This window comes from Erithacus rubecula (genome assembly GCF_903797595.1).
Source record: "Erithacus rubecula genome assembly, chromosome: 4".
In the NCBI taxonomy this organism is placed as follows: Eukaryota; Metazoa; Chordata; class Aves; order Passeriformes; family Muscicapidae; genus Erithacus; species Erithacus rubecula.
In genome coordinates this window covers 13,986,093-14,001,946 of record NC_136686.1, presented here as the reverse complement: position 1 = coordinate 14,001,946, position 15,854 = coordinate 13,986,093, and positions in this window count along the sequence as shown.

The following is a 15,854-nucleotide window of genomic DNA, read 5'->3' as shown; positions in this document are numbered from 1 at the left end:
GCACTTGATTCACTGTGATTTGTGAAAGTGAAATAACTTTTCATTGGTTTCCCGAGCTGTCCATCACCAAATCAGCTCTCTGATTGCTGCCAGCAGCTCACAGGAGAAGCCCCCGGAGATGGGACAGCCCCCTCCATTCCCAGGCCACGTGCAGCTTTCCCTGAGGGGAAGCCACCCCCCTCCCAAGCAGGTGAAACCAACTCAGAGCTTAAGCACGAAAGATGACAGGCTGGAATAGCCCATGCTTTTCCAACAGCAACCTCTCCACTCCTATGTCACACTTTTCCAGGCAAAGGGACCTTATGCTTGTCAGCAACCCCAAAATTAAGAGTTTTTGCTGCAGAATGCTGTAGGGATCCCTAAGCCCAAATGCTGTCACTAGGGTTAGACATACTGTTTTGTTTTGAAATTCTGCTGCCTAGTTAATTACTCAATGCAAAAAAGAAGTCTTCATATGTAACCCCATTTCTTCCACTATTTTCCTGTGTAAGTTTCAGCAAGCAACTTATATTATGTTTTTAATCTGCTGTCAATTAAATAGAGCTGACAGTACTTGCCTGTTTTAAAGGCATGTGGGAGGTTAATTAGATGATGTTTGTGCAGCATTTTGACAAAATAAAAATGCTTTTTACAGTCTAAATGTTACTATAAGTGTGTATTAAGACTTCTGCATAAAAACCATTCTCACTGGAAAATAACAATTTTGTTGAAAGAAACATTATCCCTGAAAAGATGTTCCCTTTCTTCTAGAGATTGCAACAAAACAGAAATCTGTTCCTTGCCTGCACAAGTGAAAAAAGGGGAAGAAATGCAGTGGTGCGGACTTCAGGTTTTCTCTCTGTAGATTCTGCCTGTGTGCTCTCTTATTTATTCTGGATTCTAATCCTGTATCATGCCTGTAACCACCCTCATCTGAAGCACTAAGAAACATCCAAGAAGTCCGGGTAGCAAATGTGCCAGAGAAAAGCCTCAATTACTTGCTTAAATGGGATGCAAAATTGAAGTTTGCCTTCCCCAACTCTGTATGTGTCTTAAGATACTTAAATAATGGGCTGGAGAAATGGTTTTGTATTTATTCCATAATTGTATTTGAAAGTCTGAGAAGCCCAAGTGAGCAAAGCAGCGTATCTTCAAATATGTGGCAATTTATTGCAGGAATTCCCATAAAAATTTTGATTTATGATGTAGCTATAACTTACAATTTTCTTGTCCTAGTGTGGAAAAGGGAACAGAAATCAAAGCAAGTTACAAACGGATTTTCCAGTGATACAAAGTCTGCTAAAATTTTGCCTTTGGCTTCAGTGGCTAATAATAGAAACGAGCTACTTGTCTCATTTAGTTTTCAAAACCTAGAGGCAAAAGTTGGATTCCCTTATGCTCCTCCTACCTCACACTTTCTATTTGTATCTGCTTCAGTGACACTGGAGGGAAATTATAATTTTTAGTGCAACAAGGCAACATTACAAATTCTTTTGACCAATGAATACTTTGACTTCTGGTTAATCTTCTTCATTTTATTGTGACTTCATAGAGCTCTAATAAAGATAAAAGGCAGTTGAGGGATAAAATTTTTATTTCACATTTTGATTTTTAGTGAAAATTCTCCCTGAAATATAGGAAGGAATAAGAGGAATGAAAATTAAAAACTTTAATAATATTTCTCTATTTCCCAAACAGCTCTAGCTCAGCTTTTTTGGCATATAAACTTCCAAATGAAAGAAGATTCTGTTTTCAGCAAGAGTTTGCCTCCAGGTTTTCTTCTCTACAACAAATACATTTTCAAGTGGATAAAGGCAACAAATCAATCATACACATCTTTACAGCAACCCTTTATGGATTTAAAGAAGCTTTTCTTTCCTATCAGCCTCAGCATTCTGCTGTTTCCTGAGTCAAACGGACAGGATCCTTTCTGGCTTTTCTCACAAACTATGGCTGCTGAACTCCTTACAGGATATGTCAGTCTCCCCCCACCCCACCCCCCCCCCCACCCCCTCCGGTGGTTTGTCTACAGTTTTTGTAGCAACAATACCCCAAAAAGAGCATCATATTCTTGCTGAAGTCTCTGCAGCATTGTCAGGAGTTCATTAATTACTTTTTGTGAAAGCCCAGGGTGTACCCCTGGTGTCCTTGGGGGACTCAAAACCCCCCTGGCAAGGGTCTCAAAGACCCCTAAGTGAGACCCTGGTGTAACAGGCGCTGAATTCTAACCCCTGGGGGAAATTACAAACCCAGAGGGAATGGAAACAAGCCACCAAAATTAGTAAAGTGTAAATTAGATTGTTAGAACGTAGATAAATAGCTTTTTGGGAATGTTTGTGATAAGGGACACGTGGCCAAGATGGAGAATTTGGGGGGTGGACACCTCTTCGTCCTTCTTCTCCCTGTCATCCATGCTGGGTGACATGCTGGCACTTTTAGATTGGATGGGGTCAGAGCTGCACCATTTAACAAGATTGTGTTATATTGGAAAATTGTTGTAAACATGTAGCATGTAATTTAGACTATATAGGATAAGCCTTGCCTTCACCAGGCAGATTCCACCATGGATGCCAGGCTGAGCAGACCACTGTTAGCCAAGCAAAAAGTTCCTGAGATAAGAAACAATAAACAGTCCTTGAAGCCTCTGAAAACTGTCTCCAGCAATCTCTCTTCGGCTGCTTTGAGAAAAAAAAATTATTTAAACCACTGCATGTCCTTCTGAGGTGATCTCGGGACTAAGGAGAAACCTCAGACTGGGACAACTTTTTATTTGTGCATCTCAGAATCATGATGCCTTTCTCTAGCACAACATCATTTTGTTGACTCCAGTTCAGGCTTCCTAATAAGTTTATTTTTTTCTGCCTAAACAGTCTTTCTCCATTTCCTCTCATGCATTATTACTTCTCGAATATAATTGTAAACTAATATCTCCAGCTAATTCTGAACCTTACTTCCATCCTCTAGGGTGTTAGCAACCTCGTCCAACTTGTCATTCACCTCAGGTTTTGGAATCCTGATGTCTGTTTGGTCATGCAGCTTCATAAAAATAGAGAATTCAGTTTTAAAAATGACCTTAAACTCACAGGTAAAAAGCCTTCCCAGCTGGTTGTAAAGCATTTATTATAGCTCTAATACTGCGAACTCTTTTCAAATTTTCTGCATCCATTTTATAAGCCACACTTATATTCTCTAGAATATTATCATGTGACCACATTTTGAGCTTTTTTAGAAAAAAAACCTGTCTTCTAAATTTTTAATGTAAATACTCTACTATTTTTCATTGTCTAATACATCTATATGAGATTTTCTTGGAGCTTCATTTCTAGGAACATTTTAAAATTCATCTTTAGGATAAAGGTAACATTTTTTGCAGCTTCTGTTGTCACTAAGACTCCTATACTCTGAGATCTAGCAGTAAAAAGTTATAGTTTGGAAAAGATCTGAAGATAAATCTTGTTATTGGTCAGTATCTCAGAGGTTTTGCTTCCACTGGGTTTTAGAAATTGCAGTTTTATTTAAGACCTCTAAAAATGGTTGTTGGTAAATAATTTTGCAGTGGATGGAGATAAGCCATATTAGAGCACTATTTTCAAAGATTCCTTAGACTAGGGGTTTGTTATACACCGCTCCTCAACTTTGCAGTCATCAGCATTTTTGCAAATTCCATGTGCCCTTTCTAATCTAGCAAACTTTCAGATTGCACCCAGTGAAATAATTCTCAAAGGAATATTGATAATGCTTTATGAGCTCCAGAAGAAAAAATCCTCTGTTTTAGATTGGCTGAGTATGCCCATTCTATTTCCTTTAAATTTTAAGAAATAAATCTAAATCCCTCCTTGATGGGACCAGAATCCCCCTGCACCAATAGGTAATTTTATTGTATGATCTGTTTAGCTGTGAAAGCACAATACTGAGTAATTTTAATAATTGCTCTGCATAAAAGGAGCAAAGAACACTACCTTTTTCAGTTCTAATTGCAGTGCAGATCACCTGATTTACTGTCTCTAGCTGAATCTCCTAATTGCCAAAATGTTTTAATTATTATGTACTTTTGAAGCTAATGTAATATTATGACAGCTTTTCCAATACAATGAACAGCAGCTGAACTGCATAACCACTCGTCCTCACTTCGTGGAGAAAATCTCTTCAATGATTTTGGGTCTCATAATTCAGCTTCATCCTTCGTATCATGGCTATTTCAGGATTTTTTTTTTTGTTTGTTTGGGTTTTTTTGGTGTTTTGTTTTTTTTTTTTTGTTTGTTTGTTTTTTGTTCTGCTAGCTGCTGTTCTTCAGTTCCACGAGCCAATTGCTGGTAGGATTAGCAGACAGGTATGATCACCTTAATACAACTGACTGGCTCATTATTGCTGCCTGCTTGGACTGCTGCTGGGGGCGTGCAGGGATCTGAAGAAAGCTGAGACTTGACATACCAAAATAAAAAAAGCTGCTACTGTTACCCATTGTAGATCTTGGTTATCTTGGAGAGCTGTGTTAAAACTCGCAGGCAAATAAGGGAAAGGTGTCTCTGTAATGGGAGAGCTCATGGCTGTTGCTCTGAGCACTGCTTTGAATTTTGATAGTGTTCAGAGCAACAGCTGTGGGCACATCAGGTGGTTTATAGCTTAAAAAAATTACAAAGGAGTGACCTCTGCCTCCTTTTGCCAAAATCTATTACATGATGCAGCTGTTTTTAAATCTCCACTCCTGCAAATGCTGGCTGTATCAATCCTGATGTGTTTTCTTCTAAGTGCTAGTAAGTGTAGCTGATATCTCTCATGGTCACAAAGGTAGGAAAATTTAGATATTTGGGGATTTGTTTCATTTTTCAGAAATTATTTAGAAAGCATTAGTGGAAACTGCCTGGTCACTGACTTTATATCTATGAATTAAGTCTGGATTTGCAGCACCTTTTCAAGCTTCCCTCCAGACTGCCTGATGTGGAATTGTTCCTCTTGTTTCTCTATAACCTGAGAATAGTGAGTGCACAGAATAGCACTCTAACTACCACCACCATTGTCTGAAACATATTTTATGCTTGTACTTGAACTACAAGAGTCAAAGCAGCTAATCTGGAAGATTATTCCCCAGGAGACTTTTACCAGACAGTGTTTTACAAAGATGCCACTGAAAGGTCAGATACCACATCATTCTCTAAATCTGTCCTTGTATCTTTTTTACTTTTACTAACGACTTGCTCTGAAAAGGGCAGTAAAATCATAATGGTATGGTTGTCAGTAAAGTAAAGAACATGTTAAACATAATCTTTGTATTTCTTTTTTGGTGGGACTGCACTGCCTCCATGCAGATTAAAGGGAAAGGGATATATTGACTCTCTGGTTTCTTTCCTTAGCATCAGGAACAGGAAAATAGCCTGGTCATTTCCACAGCAAAGGGAAGATGGCTTTCCCAAACTTCTGTGCAGCAAAGAGCTTTTCTTGTTACCTGTGTCTTTTACATTGTAAAAACAAAATCATGCTTGGAGCTCAATCTTTCCAGGAAATTGAGTAAGCAATGAAGTAAAGTAACACATTTTGGGAAAAAAACCAACCAACCAACCAACCAAAAAAAAAAAAAAAAAAAAAAAAAAAAAAAAAAAAAAAAAAAGCTTTACTTTTAGAGAGTAAATTGGATTACTTCATATTTGCCCCAAGCTAAGACTGTGTGGAAAATCAGGACCTTTGCTTCAGCTGACACATGGCAATATATTAACTCACTGTAATTCATCTGCCTATGGGGATGAAAGGGAAAGGAACAGCACCCTGGGAGCACCTGGAGGTCACAGAAACTTGGGCTAAGCTGAAATTTGGTGCTACTGAGAATAAAAATTCCTGTGACCTATTTTCAACCTCCTGGATATTGAAAATCAAAAACCTGTGAGCCAAGATGGACTTAATGGTGGTGTTCACACTTTCACAATGTTTATCCTATGAGAAGGTGACACCTGCTTGGTGCAGGCACACTGACTTCCTTTTGGACACTGGCCACTGCCCAGGCCCCACATTTGAGTGCATACAAACTGTAAGATCTGTCTTTCAGCATCTCTAACATTTACTGACATTCTCTAAACCCCACAAAGTACCTCTGAGAGCATTAGGGATATGGATTTTCCCTTCAGAAGCTGGATAAGGTGAGAAATTTGAATGTCCTGAGACAGACAGAAAATAACTTGTTGGCAGAGCCTGAGGTAGAAATCAAGTCTGAGAAGTCTTGCTGTCCCCCCCTTACTTGATCTCACTACATTTTCACTAACTGAAAAAAATTCCCCTCAAAGGCATCTGTGGAATTTCTTCAATTGCACTATATTCATCAGCTAGTGATTTAAACAAGAAAGCTCTTTCACCAGAAGTTATTAGGCTATTTGGGAATATGTCAGAGAGTAAATTTTTTCAGGGAATATGATTAGAGACATTTTATTATTATTTCTGCATCAGATTATTGAAATTTCCAGACACACTCTTTTCCTCCCTCTACCATATACCCAGTTGCTTGTGACCCAAATGCAGCATTGCTGACCCTCAAAGGTAGACAAAGAAAACTGTCTCTGAACAAGTCCATTTTGTAGCTACTTGACAAATGTTTAATAAATATCTAAGCAAATCAGTGCTTGCTATCTACTGCTTATGAAGCAAAGCCCACCTACAGATTTAAGCCCCTTGAAATGTCAATGCAGAATCTCACAGACAAAATGTAGTGATTTTCCAACTGATCTATCTATGTATTTGCTCAGAACTGCTTAGATGAAACCTTTTTGGGGGAAAATTACTTTCCCAAAACCAATTCTAAGAAGCACAGTTTTGGCTGCCATTTTTAAAATAGCATTTAATGCTAAAGCTCTGGAAAAAAGTTATGCTCATTTGCTAAATTCCTAATGCTCTTTACAGGAATATAACAGTTGTCTTATGTCAAGGGAACTCTTACTGCAGTAAAATCTACTCTGTTTAATTCATTCATTCTAGAACACATTGCATAGAATTGTGTTCAGATGATTCTTTGGTCTCAGTGAAGAGGACTCCACAAGCTCTCTGGGGAATTTGTTCCATTTTCTGTTTTTGGTTGTTGTCTTAGAATAAGCCATTAAGTTTGAATGAATGATGTGGAAAATACATAATCAGACAACCTGTGGACCCTTGAACAGGGGTCAGAAAACTGTGAAGATAGGACTTGAAGATAGCAACAATTGGTAGGTAACACTTTTTGGCTTCAATTAGGGTTGTGGGTGTTCAGAGCTTCTGAAATACATCCACCCAAATTCCCAGGCCAGGGATTGAAGCACAGGCTCAGCTCAGAATAGCTCTCAGGAGGTGTGGCTCATGGTCTCTTGCTCAAATTGCCAGACGTGGCAGAGTTTGCAGGGAAATTATTGTTATTCAGGAAAGGTGTATTTAATGTATATAGAGATCCATATGCTTGACTAGTGTAAAGTCCAGTAATTCCATTGGCTTGCAACAGCTTAGAATCTTATTTTTAAATTTTAGCAACAATTCACATAAAATTCAGATTATCTGAAAGATACTAGGCTTGCTGATTATTGATTGATGATTCCTTCTCCCATCATTGCTAACTGTCCAGTCCCAGCAAGTATGTATAAATAGACTTACCATCATGCTTTCTAATTAATACCTGCCTTTTGGAATTAATTCACAGGTATGATCACAATCCTTTCTTGATGCTGCAGCTAGTAATTATCACTGTGAAGCAATGAGTGTAGGAGCAAGGGTGATTAGAAAGGGTATTTCATTTCTTTTTCCTTTTTTTTATGCTTTGTATGCACTGTTTAAAATACAAAGAAGAACCTCCAGTGACAAGAGCATTCAAGCTTTTTAGGAGCAAACACATGTTCCTAGCAGTATTCCTTTAAGCATGTGAATAGCTGCTTGCTGTAAATGATGTCCCAGTTACAGAAGTGAGGACTGATGCACTGAAGAGCATTTTGTAGTTGAAAGCCCACAAATCATAACCCCTTGTTTGTATTTCCCATTGCACTCAAAGAATACGTACAGCTATTAATTGCTTATACTAAAATATGGTGGCTTCTCCTTTTTCTTGGATGCCTTTTGGTGTGGTTCCTATTTCAAAGTAATAATCCAATTGCATGCTTTCTCCTGAGAGAAAAAAACTGGTTATTTTATGCAGCATTCAAACAAATGCTTGCTAATGACATAATGCATAAAGTTCACTGTTGTGTTCAGTCCTTGGTCTCAAGTTAGTCCTGGAAACTTGGAGTAAAATAACAGATTTTTGACAGCTCTCTGTAGTAGGCATAAGAAACTGCTTTACAAGCACATTTTGATTAACAGGTTACTGCCACTTCTTCCCTTTTCCTCACATGGGCATCTTCAGCACAGATTGCACGGAGGGCAGATAAAGGAAGAAAAATCCCACTCATTCCAAAGAGGCCAAATGTTGAAGTGAAGCCACTTTCATCCTAAGTGAAAATATGGCTCAACTAGGAAGGCACCAGCATTATTTCCACAGGGTATGGTTTTATTGCTGTTGACTTTCCCTTTTTCATGTCAACTTCAGTGTGCAAATATATCCACCCTTCTTTTGTTTTATCCTCCTCTATTATACAACAAAGGCAAGATGTGCTTCATACTGACAGTTGCTCTGAGAACTGCACTTGTAGTTACAGCAGATTCAAAGCTGGAGTGCAATGTCTGATTCTTTATTGCAGATGGAAGGACTGGCTTGGGAAAAAATAAAGAACAGGCTCACTTAATAACAAACCAAACCTGAATCTGATTTGAGGAAAGCTAAAATACATGATATTTGAATCTTGTTAAAACTCATCAAAACCAAATTCCTCACAATTAATTTTTTACTGGCAGAAAACATTTGTGTATGTCTGTGTTGAGACTAATTCTTTGAACTTTTATTAATGACTATTTTTCCTCATGTTAGTGATTCCTGATGATGGAATGTAAAGACTTTTGAATTCTTCTGGAAAGACAATATAAAAAAAATTAATTTAAACAAAATTTCATAACCATCTTGTATTCTGTAAACGGGAACTGTCCCTAAAATCCTCTTCAGAGAAGGGGTTGTCATGTTTAATTTTTACCTCCCCACCTTGCTTGATCAATACGTTCTGATGATTTTGTGACATTTATTCTTGATCAACAGAATTTTCATGTCATTCCTAACCTCAAGGAGTTTTCTGTGAAAGGTCTCTTGGGATTTATTTTTTAACTTGTATGCCTTTGGTAATTACTTCTACACCTTGATCCTGCAAGACAAAACCCGGCTTCCAGGTGGAGTTAGTTTTTGCTTTGATTCATTTGGGATATGTTAAAAATAAAAATCAAAATTTAGGAGTTCAATCCCTCAGCACTAGGCTGAGTGCCTAAGCTCAGTAAATTTTTTCTTCTTTCTTTTCTCTTTATACACTCTGTGTTCAGCCAGCACCACCTAACAAGCAGTCTTCAATTCCTTATATAACTCTTAAAAACTCTCACTTTAATCAAGGCATTGAGAAAGCTCTGGTCTGAGAGCAGAATAATATCAGGGCTTTCCTAAATTTTTCCCCAGTGGTGACATTGACTTTCTCTGTGACCTTGGAGTAGTCATTTGGATCTAAGTGCCTTTGAATTCAAAAACATTTAGGCTGTGAGAAGCAAGGCTGATGGCCCACGTCTGCCCTGAGTGAGTGGTGAGGAGAAAATGAGCCATAACTTAATATGACAAGGTACAGAGGATTGTTTAAAGGAGCAGGAAGAGCTACTTTTAGTCTGGTAAGGATTTCAGGCAAGTCCTGAGTGCAGGCAAGTTTGAAAGTTCATGTGGAACTGTACTTGCAAAGAAATTACCAAGTAAGAAATTACCAATTGCCAAGTAAGAAAATTTTCTGCAGAAATCTCACCTGAACCTGATACTGATCCCTGTCATTCTTTACATGCAGGGTGATGGCATAGAGTGTATGAATTGAAGGAGGACAGCAAATTAGACCTGTGAGCACAGAGAGGACAGGGCAAAATTCAGGGTTTTTTTTGCCTAATTGGAGAAAATTGTGATTTGATGAGAGAAAAGTACAATCACCTGAACTTTGGAGTAATTGTCTGCTGAAACAAAGTAGGGAATGAGTGATTGGAAAATGGTATTTAATTAACCTGCGGTATGGAGAAGAACTCAACCTTAATGACAGTTAACAGTGTTGAGAAAAGGGCAAGTATTGAAAAAAAGCATGTGAAAAAGAATAGATGTTACAAGCCCCCTGAGATATTCCTTCTTTGGGTGCTTGTAAGGCATCAGTTGATTCACTGCATTCATTTTCAGGTACATAACATGAAAAAATAAGTGTGGGAATGCTCAGAGTCTGAATAGCATTGCTATTCTAATTGATTGAAATGACCAAATATAATGGATAAATTTTTAAAGAATTTTGGTTTCGTCTCCTGGTAGCTAACTTTAATGCTTCCAACAATTAACAGGTCTTGGAAGGAGGACTGAGAATCCTCTGAATGTGCCTGCTCTGCATAATAGGCTACTTGGGCTTTTTCAAAATACATAATTGATAAAGTTAGGGGAAAGGGAAAATTCCACTTAAGGAACATTCACAGTCTTGTTTAAGCAGAAGAACAATTGTCCTTCAGGAGGAAAAAGGGGACTAATAATTCAATTTTTCATCATTTTCTTTTGATATATATATATTACTTTCCACACCTAGAATTAATTGGTTTAAAGTGTGATCCTGGTCTCTGGCACCATAGGAGCTTTATTGTCACTCTTTGGTTCCAAGAGCAAGTTTGAAAGGGAATGAAAAAACAAAGACAAATAAATGCATCTACCTGTCAGTCACACAAATTCATCTTTGGTCAAGATTGGCTCTTTTATTTCTTTCTGATATTACTGTTATCACTACAACTGTCAATCTTCATCCTGCTTCTTATTTTACTTCTTAATTGCCCTCAAAGGTACTGAGTGTTTTTCAAGAAATCCTTTTCTTTTGCCATCTTATCAGGTACATTGACCTCTGGGTGATGCATGGCAAAAAAGTTAGGATGTAACCTCAGGAAAAACTTATCATAAAATTAGAAAAGCCATGGAGTACTAGAAGATATCTAGCAGAAATGGAAGAGTCACCTTCTGTGACAAAAACAAAACAAAACAAAAAAAAACAATCAGCACTTCTTTTACCTTTGCTCTTAGCATAAAACTTATGCATTCATTGATGACCAACCCCCCTAATCATTACAGGGTCCTTTTGTGTACAAACCCCAGCTTGAATGAGGCAGAAAAACAGTGACCACTGCTAAGACCCTTTATGTGAGGCTATAGGAAAATACTGGTAAATCCAGTATTTACCAGTGCTAGGGACTGTGTGTCACCAGCCAACTCAGTTTGGTGAGGTTGCAGAGCTAAACAACAGTGCAAAAGGGCAGAAAGTTTTGCAGCAATATGTGAGTAAAAAGTTAAGGATATTTAGATTGTCAATTACCTCAGGCAAATTGCTCCAAATCCCTGTGGTGCTTCTTCTGGGACAAAGCTCAGGAAACTAAGAAACTTTGCAATTTCTGAGCTGTGTATTTAAGAAGCTTACTCTAGACCTTGTTCAAAGTGGAATGTGACACAATATCTTGATTCTCTGAGACTGAGTGCAGGGATACAGTACAAATGCATTTTCAGCTCTTCTGGTCAAATGGGAACCCCTTCCTTTCCCATTACTGGGATTATACATTTTGCATAGTAAATTCAAATAGAACTGAATACATGTGATTAAAAGCATTAGTAGGGCTGTGAGAAAGTTGATACAGGAATTGCTAGATGAAAGATGAATCAGAAGTTTGTGTTGAACATTGAGGAAGAGCTTGGGACCATTAGCTCCCAAACAGGGGCTATGATACCCTTCTGAGCTGTCACTACCAACAATTTGAGAACAAAAGATTTTAATCTACAATTCTGTCTGAACTGAAAATGTACAAAGAGCAAGCAGTGCTGTTAGTGATAATGGAGATGAAACCAGAATAGTGCTAGGTCAGTACACTGTGATTTGTGGTGTTCCCACTTTTGCTCTTGGCTGAAACCATCCCAGATTAGATGAAAGGGCCTGTGCCTGGTGCTGACAGTGCACTGCAATGCTGGGGGTGGTAGGGGTAGCTGGTGCGCTGTGGGAAGGCAAATTGTTCAGAGGACATATTAAATTAAAAATCTGTTTGGCTGCCTACATGGAAATTGAAGATCTCAAGGACAAGTTTTTAGAAGAGTGGAAGATAAACCAAACAACAATTTGCCTTCAGAGCCACTGGCCTATTCAAGCATCAAACTCATTACTTTACAAAGCTTGTGGGAATACTTGCACAATGTATGAAGAGCACTAATCCATCTTCTTTTTTTTCTATTACCTGGAACTGTGTAGGTTATACAGTCTCTCAACTCTGTCACAATGCTTAGCTTAATTCTGAGCAGACTGAAAACCAATTCAAAGTGAAATTAAAATATCTCTGGAGCACAGAAGAGTTTTCAGGCCAAACCAAGAGTTTTGCAGATGTCCTGGTGTCATTTGTCTTTCTGTGTTTGTGATGTGAGAGCAGTGATATCCTCCACAATCACAGCTGTACTCTCTAGCCTGTCCTGTCCCCCACTCTCCCTCACTGCTGAAGTGGTGGCAGGTACTCGAGAGCCACTTACAATATGTTTCAACTGCAGGTGCTGACTACAAGCCAGGTGGCTTATTCTCTTTCAATTTTATTTCAGGGCACCAGTCCAAAAGATTTTAAAATCTCAAAACTAAAATAAGATGATCTTGACCCTCCATTATGAGAAAATAAGTTCTTTGTTTCAGTATTTGTGACAATACTACTGCATTCTGTGGTACAGGTATCAAGGCTTAAAGACAAGTGGGAGTGATCTCAGGGCTCAGTTCAAAAGACAGACTTGTTTGGGGGAGAAAATGGCAGAGGAGATTGTGAAGGATCCTGAACTCTGATCCTCCCAAAATCCATTCTTTTTATGGGTAATTTTAAAGTAAGAATCTACTGTATATTTGAAATGTCAAGGGTTTTATTGTCTATCTCTTAAATAATGGAGATAGCTTTTGAAAAACATTGGGACAATTTTTAATTTTACTATGCGCACCTTGAACTTTAACCTGCAGAGCAATATGTAGCTGTTTTAAATTACAGATCATTAAAGCACTTAGTACTTTTTATAATAGAAAAACATAGAAATTGAAAGAAAATAACCATGAAAGTTAATTAAATCAAGAAAGGTATTAATATGAGAATACTTAATGAATAAAATCATCAGATCAGGGAAGCAGGATACCCACAATGTGGAAATAAAACTCTTTAGAAGATGTAAAATACAAGAGATATGAGAATAGTTCTCAGATTGGAGAGATATCCAGTGTACTTTTCTGTAGGTCAGATCATTTGGAACACAAATCAGAAAAACTTCTTTGGCTGTAACTGAACTATACTTATTTACTGCAACTGAAAATCTGTTCCTAATACTGTTGCAGTGATCTGAGTATATCTTATGAAACAAAATGAAGTTATAAGTTGCATCTAGATATATTTTTATGAGTTTGAAAGTTTCTTGTCTGAAAGATGTGGCCAAAGGATCCCTAGAAATAACTGTTTCTCCTCAGGATCACCTAAATTGTTTCCATCACATAATAAGTAACATGGGAATATTTAAAATATTGGATTAGCCCAGAAGAAAAAATTGGCTATTTTTAGCAGCAATCCTAACCACTGGCTTCATTAGAATTAGATGGAATTTACACTGTTGAATAGGAATCTAGAATTACTGGCAGCATTCAAGTAAATAAAGAGCAAAAGAAAACAATGCACTCAATCCAAAATCCAAAAATGTGTGGCATAGATACAAAAGCATTGTTAATAGTGGAGCTCCATATATGTCCTTACTGGGGTTAGGTAAAAGGTGTGGCTAAAGTGACCTATAGAACTAAGAAAAAAAATTCAAGAAAATCTCTCCTTCAAATATCTTCTGGGCACAAAAAAGTTTGACAAAGCTGGGTGCCACTACCCTCTGTGATAAGAACATCTGCAGAGTAACTGTAGGCAGGCAGTTGCTGTTGTACTCATTAGAATTGCTTACACTGAAGCACACTCATAGAAATAATAAGATTTTTTTGATGTGTGTTTATTTCCCACTGGTACACTGTGTTGCATTATGATAGCTTTGCAGTCACAGTGTGCTTGTTCTGGTTGAAGAAGCACATTCATTATAAGATCTTCTTTTCAGATGCTTATAAATTTCTGGAAAGGCTAATTCTTTGGCCTGACATTTCCTTTGTTCCTGTCAAACAAAAGCTGCTGATTGTTTTCGCTCTTTTTCCTTCTGTTTTTATTAAAACATATTTGTTGCTTTGGGGTTAATAAGCAAATAAAATCCATCCAGTTGGTTATCACATATTCAAATATTTTATCCATAGATAACTTGAAATATGCTGTATTTTAACATCTTCTGTCTTAAGTGGACATGATCAGGATAAACTGTCTTGTGGAAATCTGAAAAAAATTGAAAATAAGCTTGTAGTGATCTGAAAACTCTCATGCTAAATGTTATGTAAACTTGATTCAGGATTCAGCCAGTTTCAGTCTTTCTTTCAAGTCATAAGCATGACATTTCCATTTTACAGAGAACAAATTTTGTTGACTTAAATGAATTGAGCATTTATCTTATAATTCCTACTAGACGGTTTTCCTGAAAAACCAAAGCAGATTTTTGAGGCTGAGTATAGCTCTCAAAGTTTGACTCTGTTGGTTATTCATCTGTCTTCACTCACCAGAGCACTAAAATCCTGATCTCCAGTATATGCTTTGCGTGCCTGCCTCCACTATCTCGTCTGCAGCATCACACTCTGAAGCACAACAGCAGCTGTTTAAGACGTGTCATTTAGCCTGTTGTAATATTAACCACTCTTGACCTGCTGCACATAGCCCTCCTTACTCTCCAGCCCTGCTAGGGTGTTTAGATGAAAGTGTGATTATCAGAGCTTTCACTGCAATCAACCTTTTCATGCTCCACAGCCCTGCATCGTGCAGCACACCACAGCCTGCACCGCCTATGTGCTCCTGTCTCAGACCTGAGCTGGGCATTCAGCAGCTAAAGGGAAGAAGAAAAAGTCTGGCAGATTTATTTGGTTTACCTTATCAATTCAAGGATAATCTGCCAATTTTTCTATGTTGCTGCTATGAACTGAGCAATGTTTATTAAAGCTGGTGGAATTAAGTTGATTGAAACAGAGTATGTCAGTTCAAACAAAACCAATTCTAAAAGTTTCTGTGTTTTCACTCCAGAGAAGCCAGAATGTGTACAGTTCAGGTTAGCCATTCATGAAATTTTAAACAGCAAATTCAAATACCTTGTGCATTGTATTTGCTCATGAAATCCTAGGGGGAAGATTTATATTCAAATATATACAGTCATACCTTTTAAAGGCATTAGACATTTCTCTTTTAACACAGATTTCTGAATTGCACTTCTATATAAATGTGCTAACTCTCTTGTTTCATTAAATGTGTTGAAGTATGAGTATCACATTTTCTTCATGAATTCAGGGACACTCCAAGAGCTAATATGAATTGTCATAGCTTTTCTGAATTGAAAGAGACTACGATAATTTATAGCTGCTATTCCATAAATGTGAGTAGTACCTTTCAAAACTATATTCCCTGGCCCAGATTTACAGTCACATGGGGAAAAATTACTCTGCATTTTATATGTAGATTATCATTGTCACATCTTTTCTGGAGCTAAATCTCAGCAGTCACTGCCAAAGTAAAATCCCCAGCATGTGGCATGGTGGCTGGCACATTCCCACAGCATAGGAACAAAATAAAGGGAAATTATGCAATCATTTAGAAAAGACAGAGAGGTCTCATGTATAAGGAGAGATTCTGCACAATCG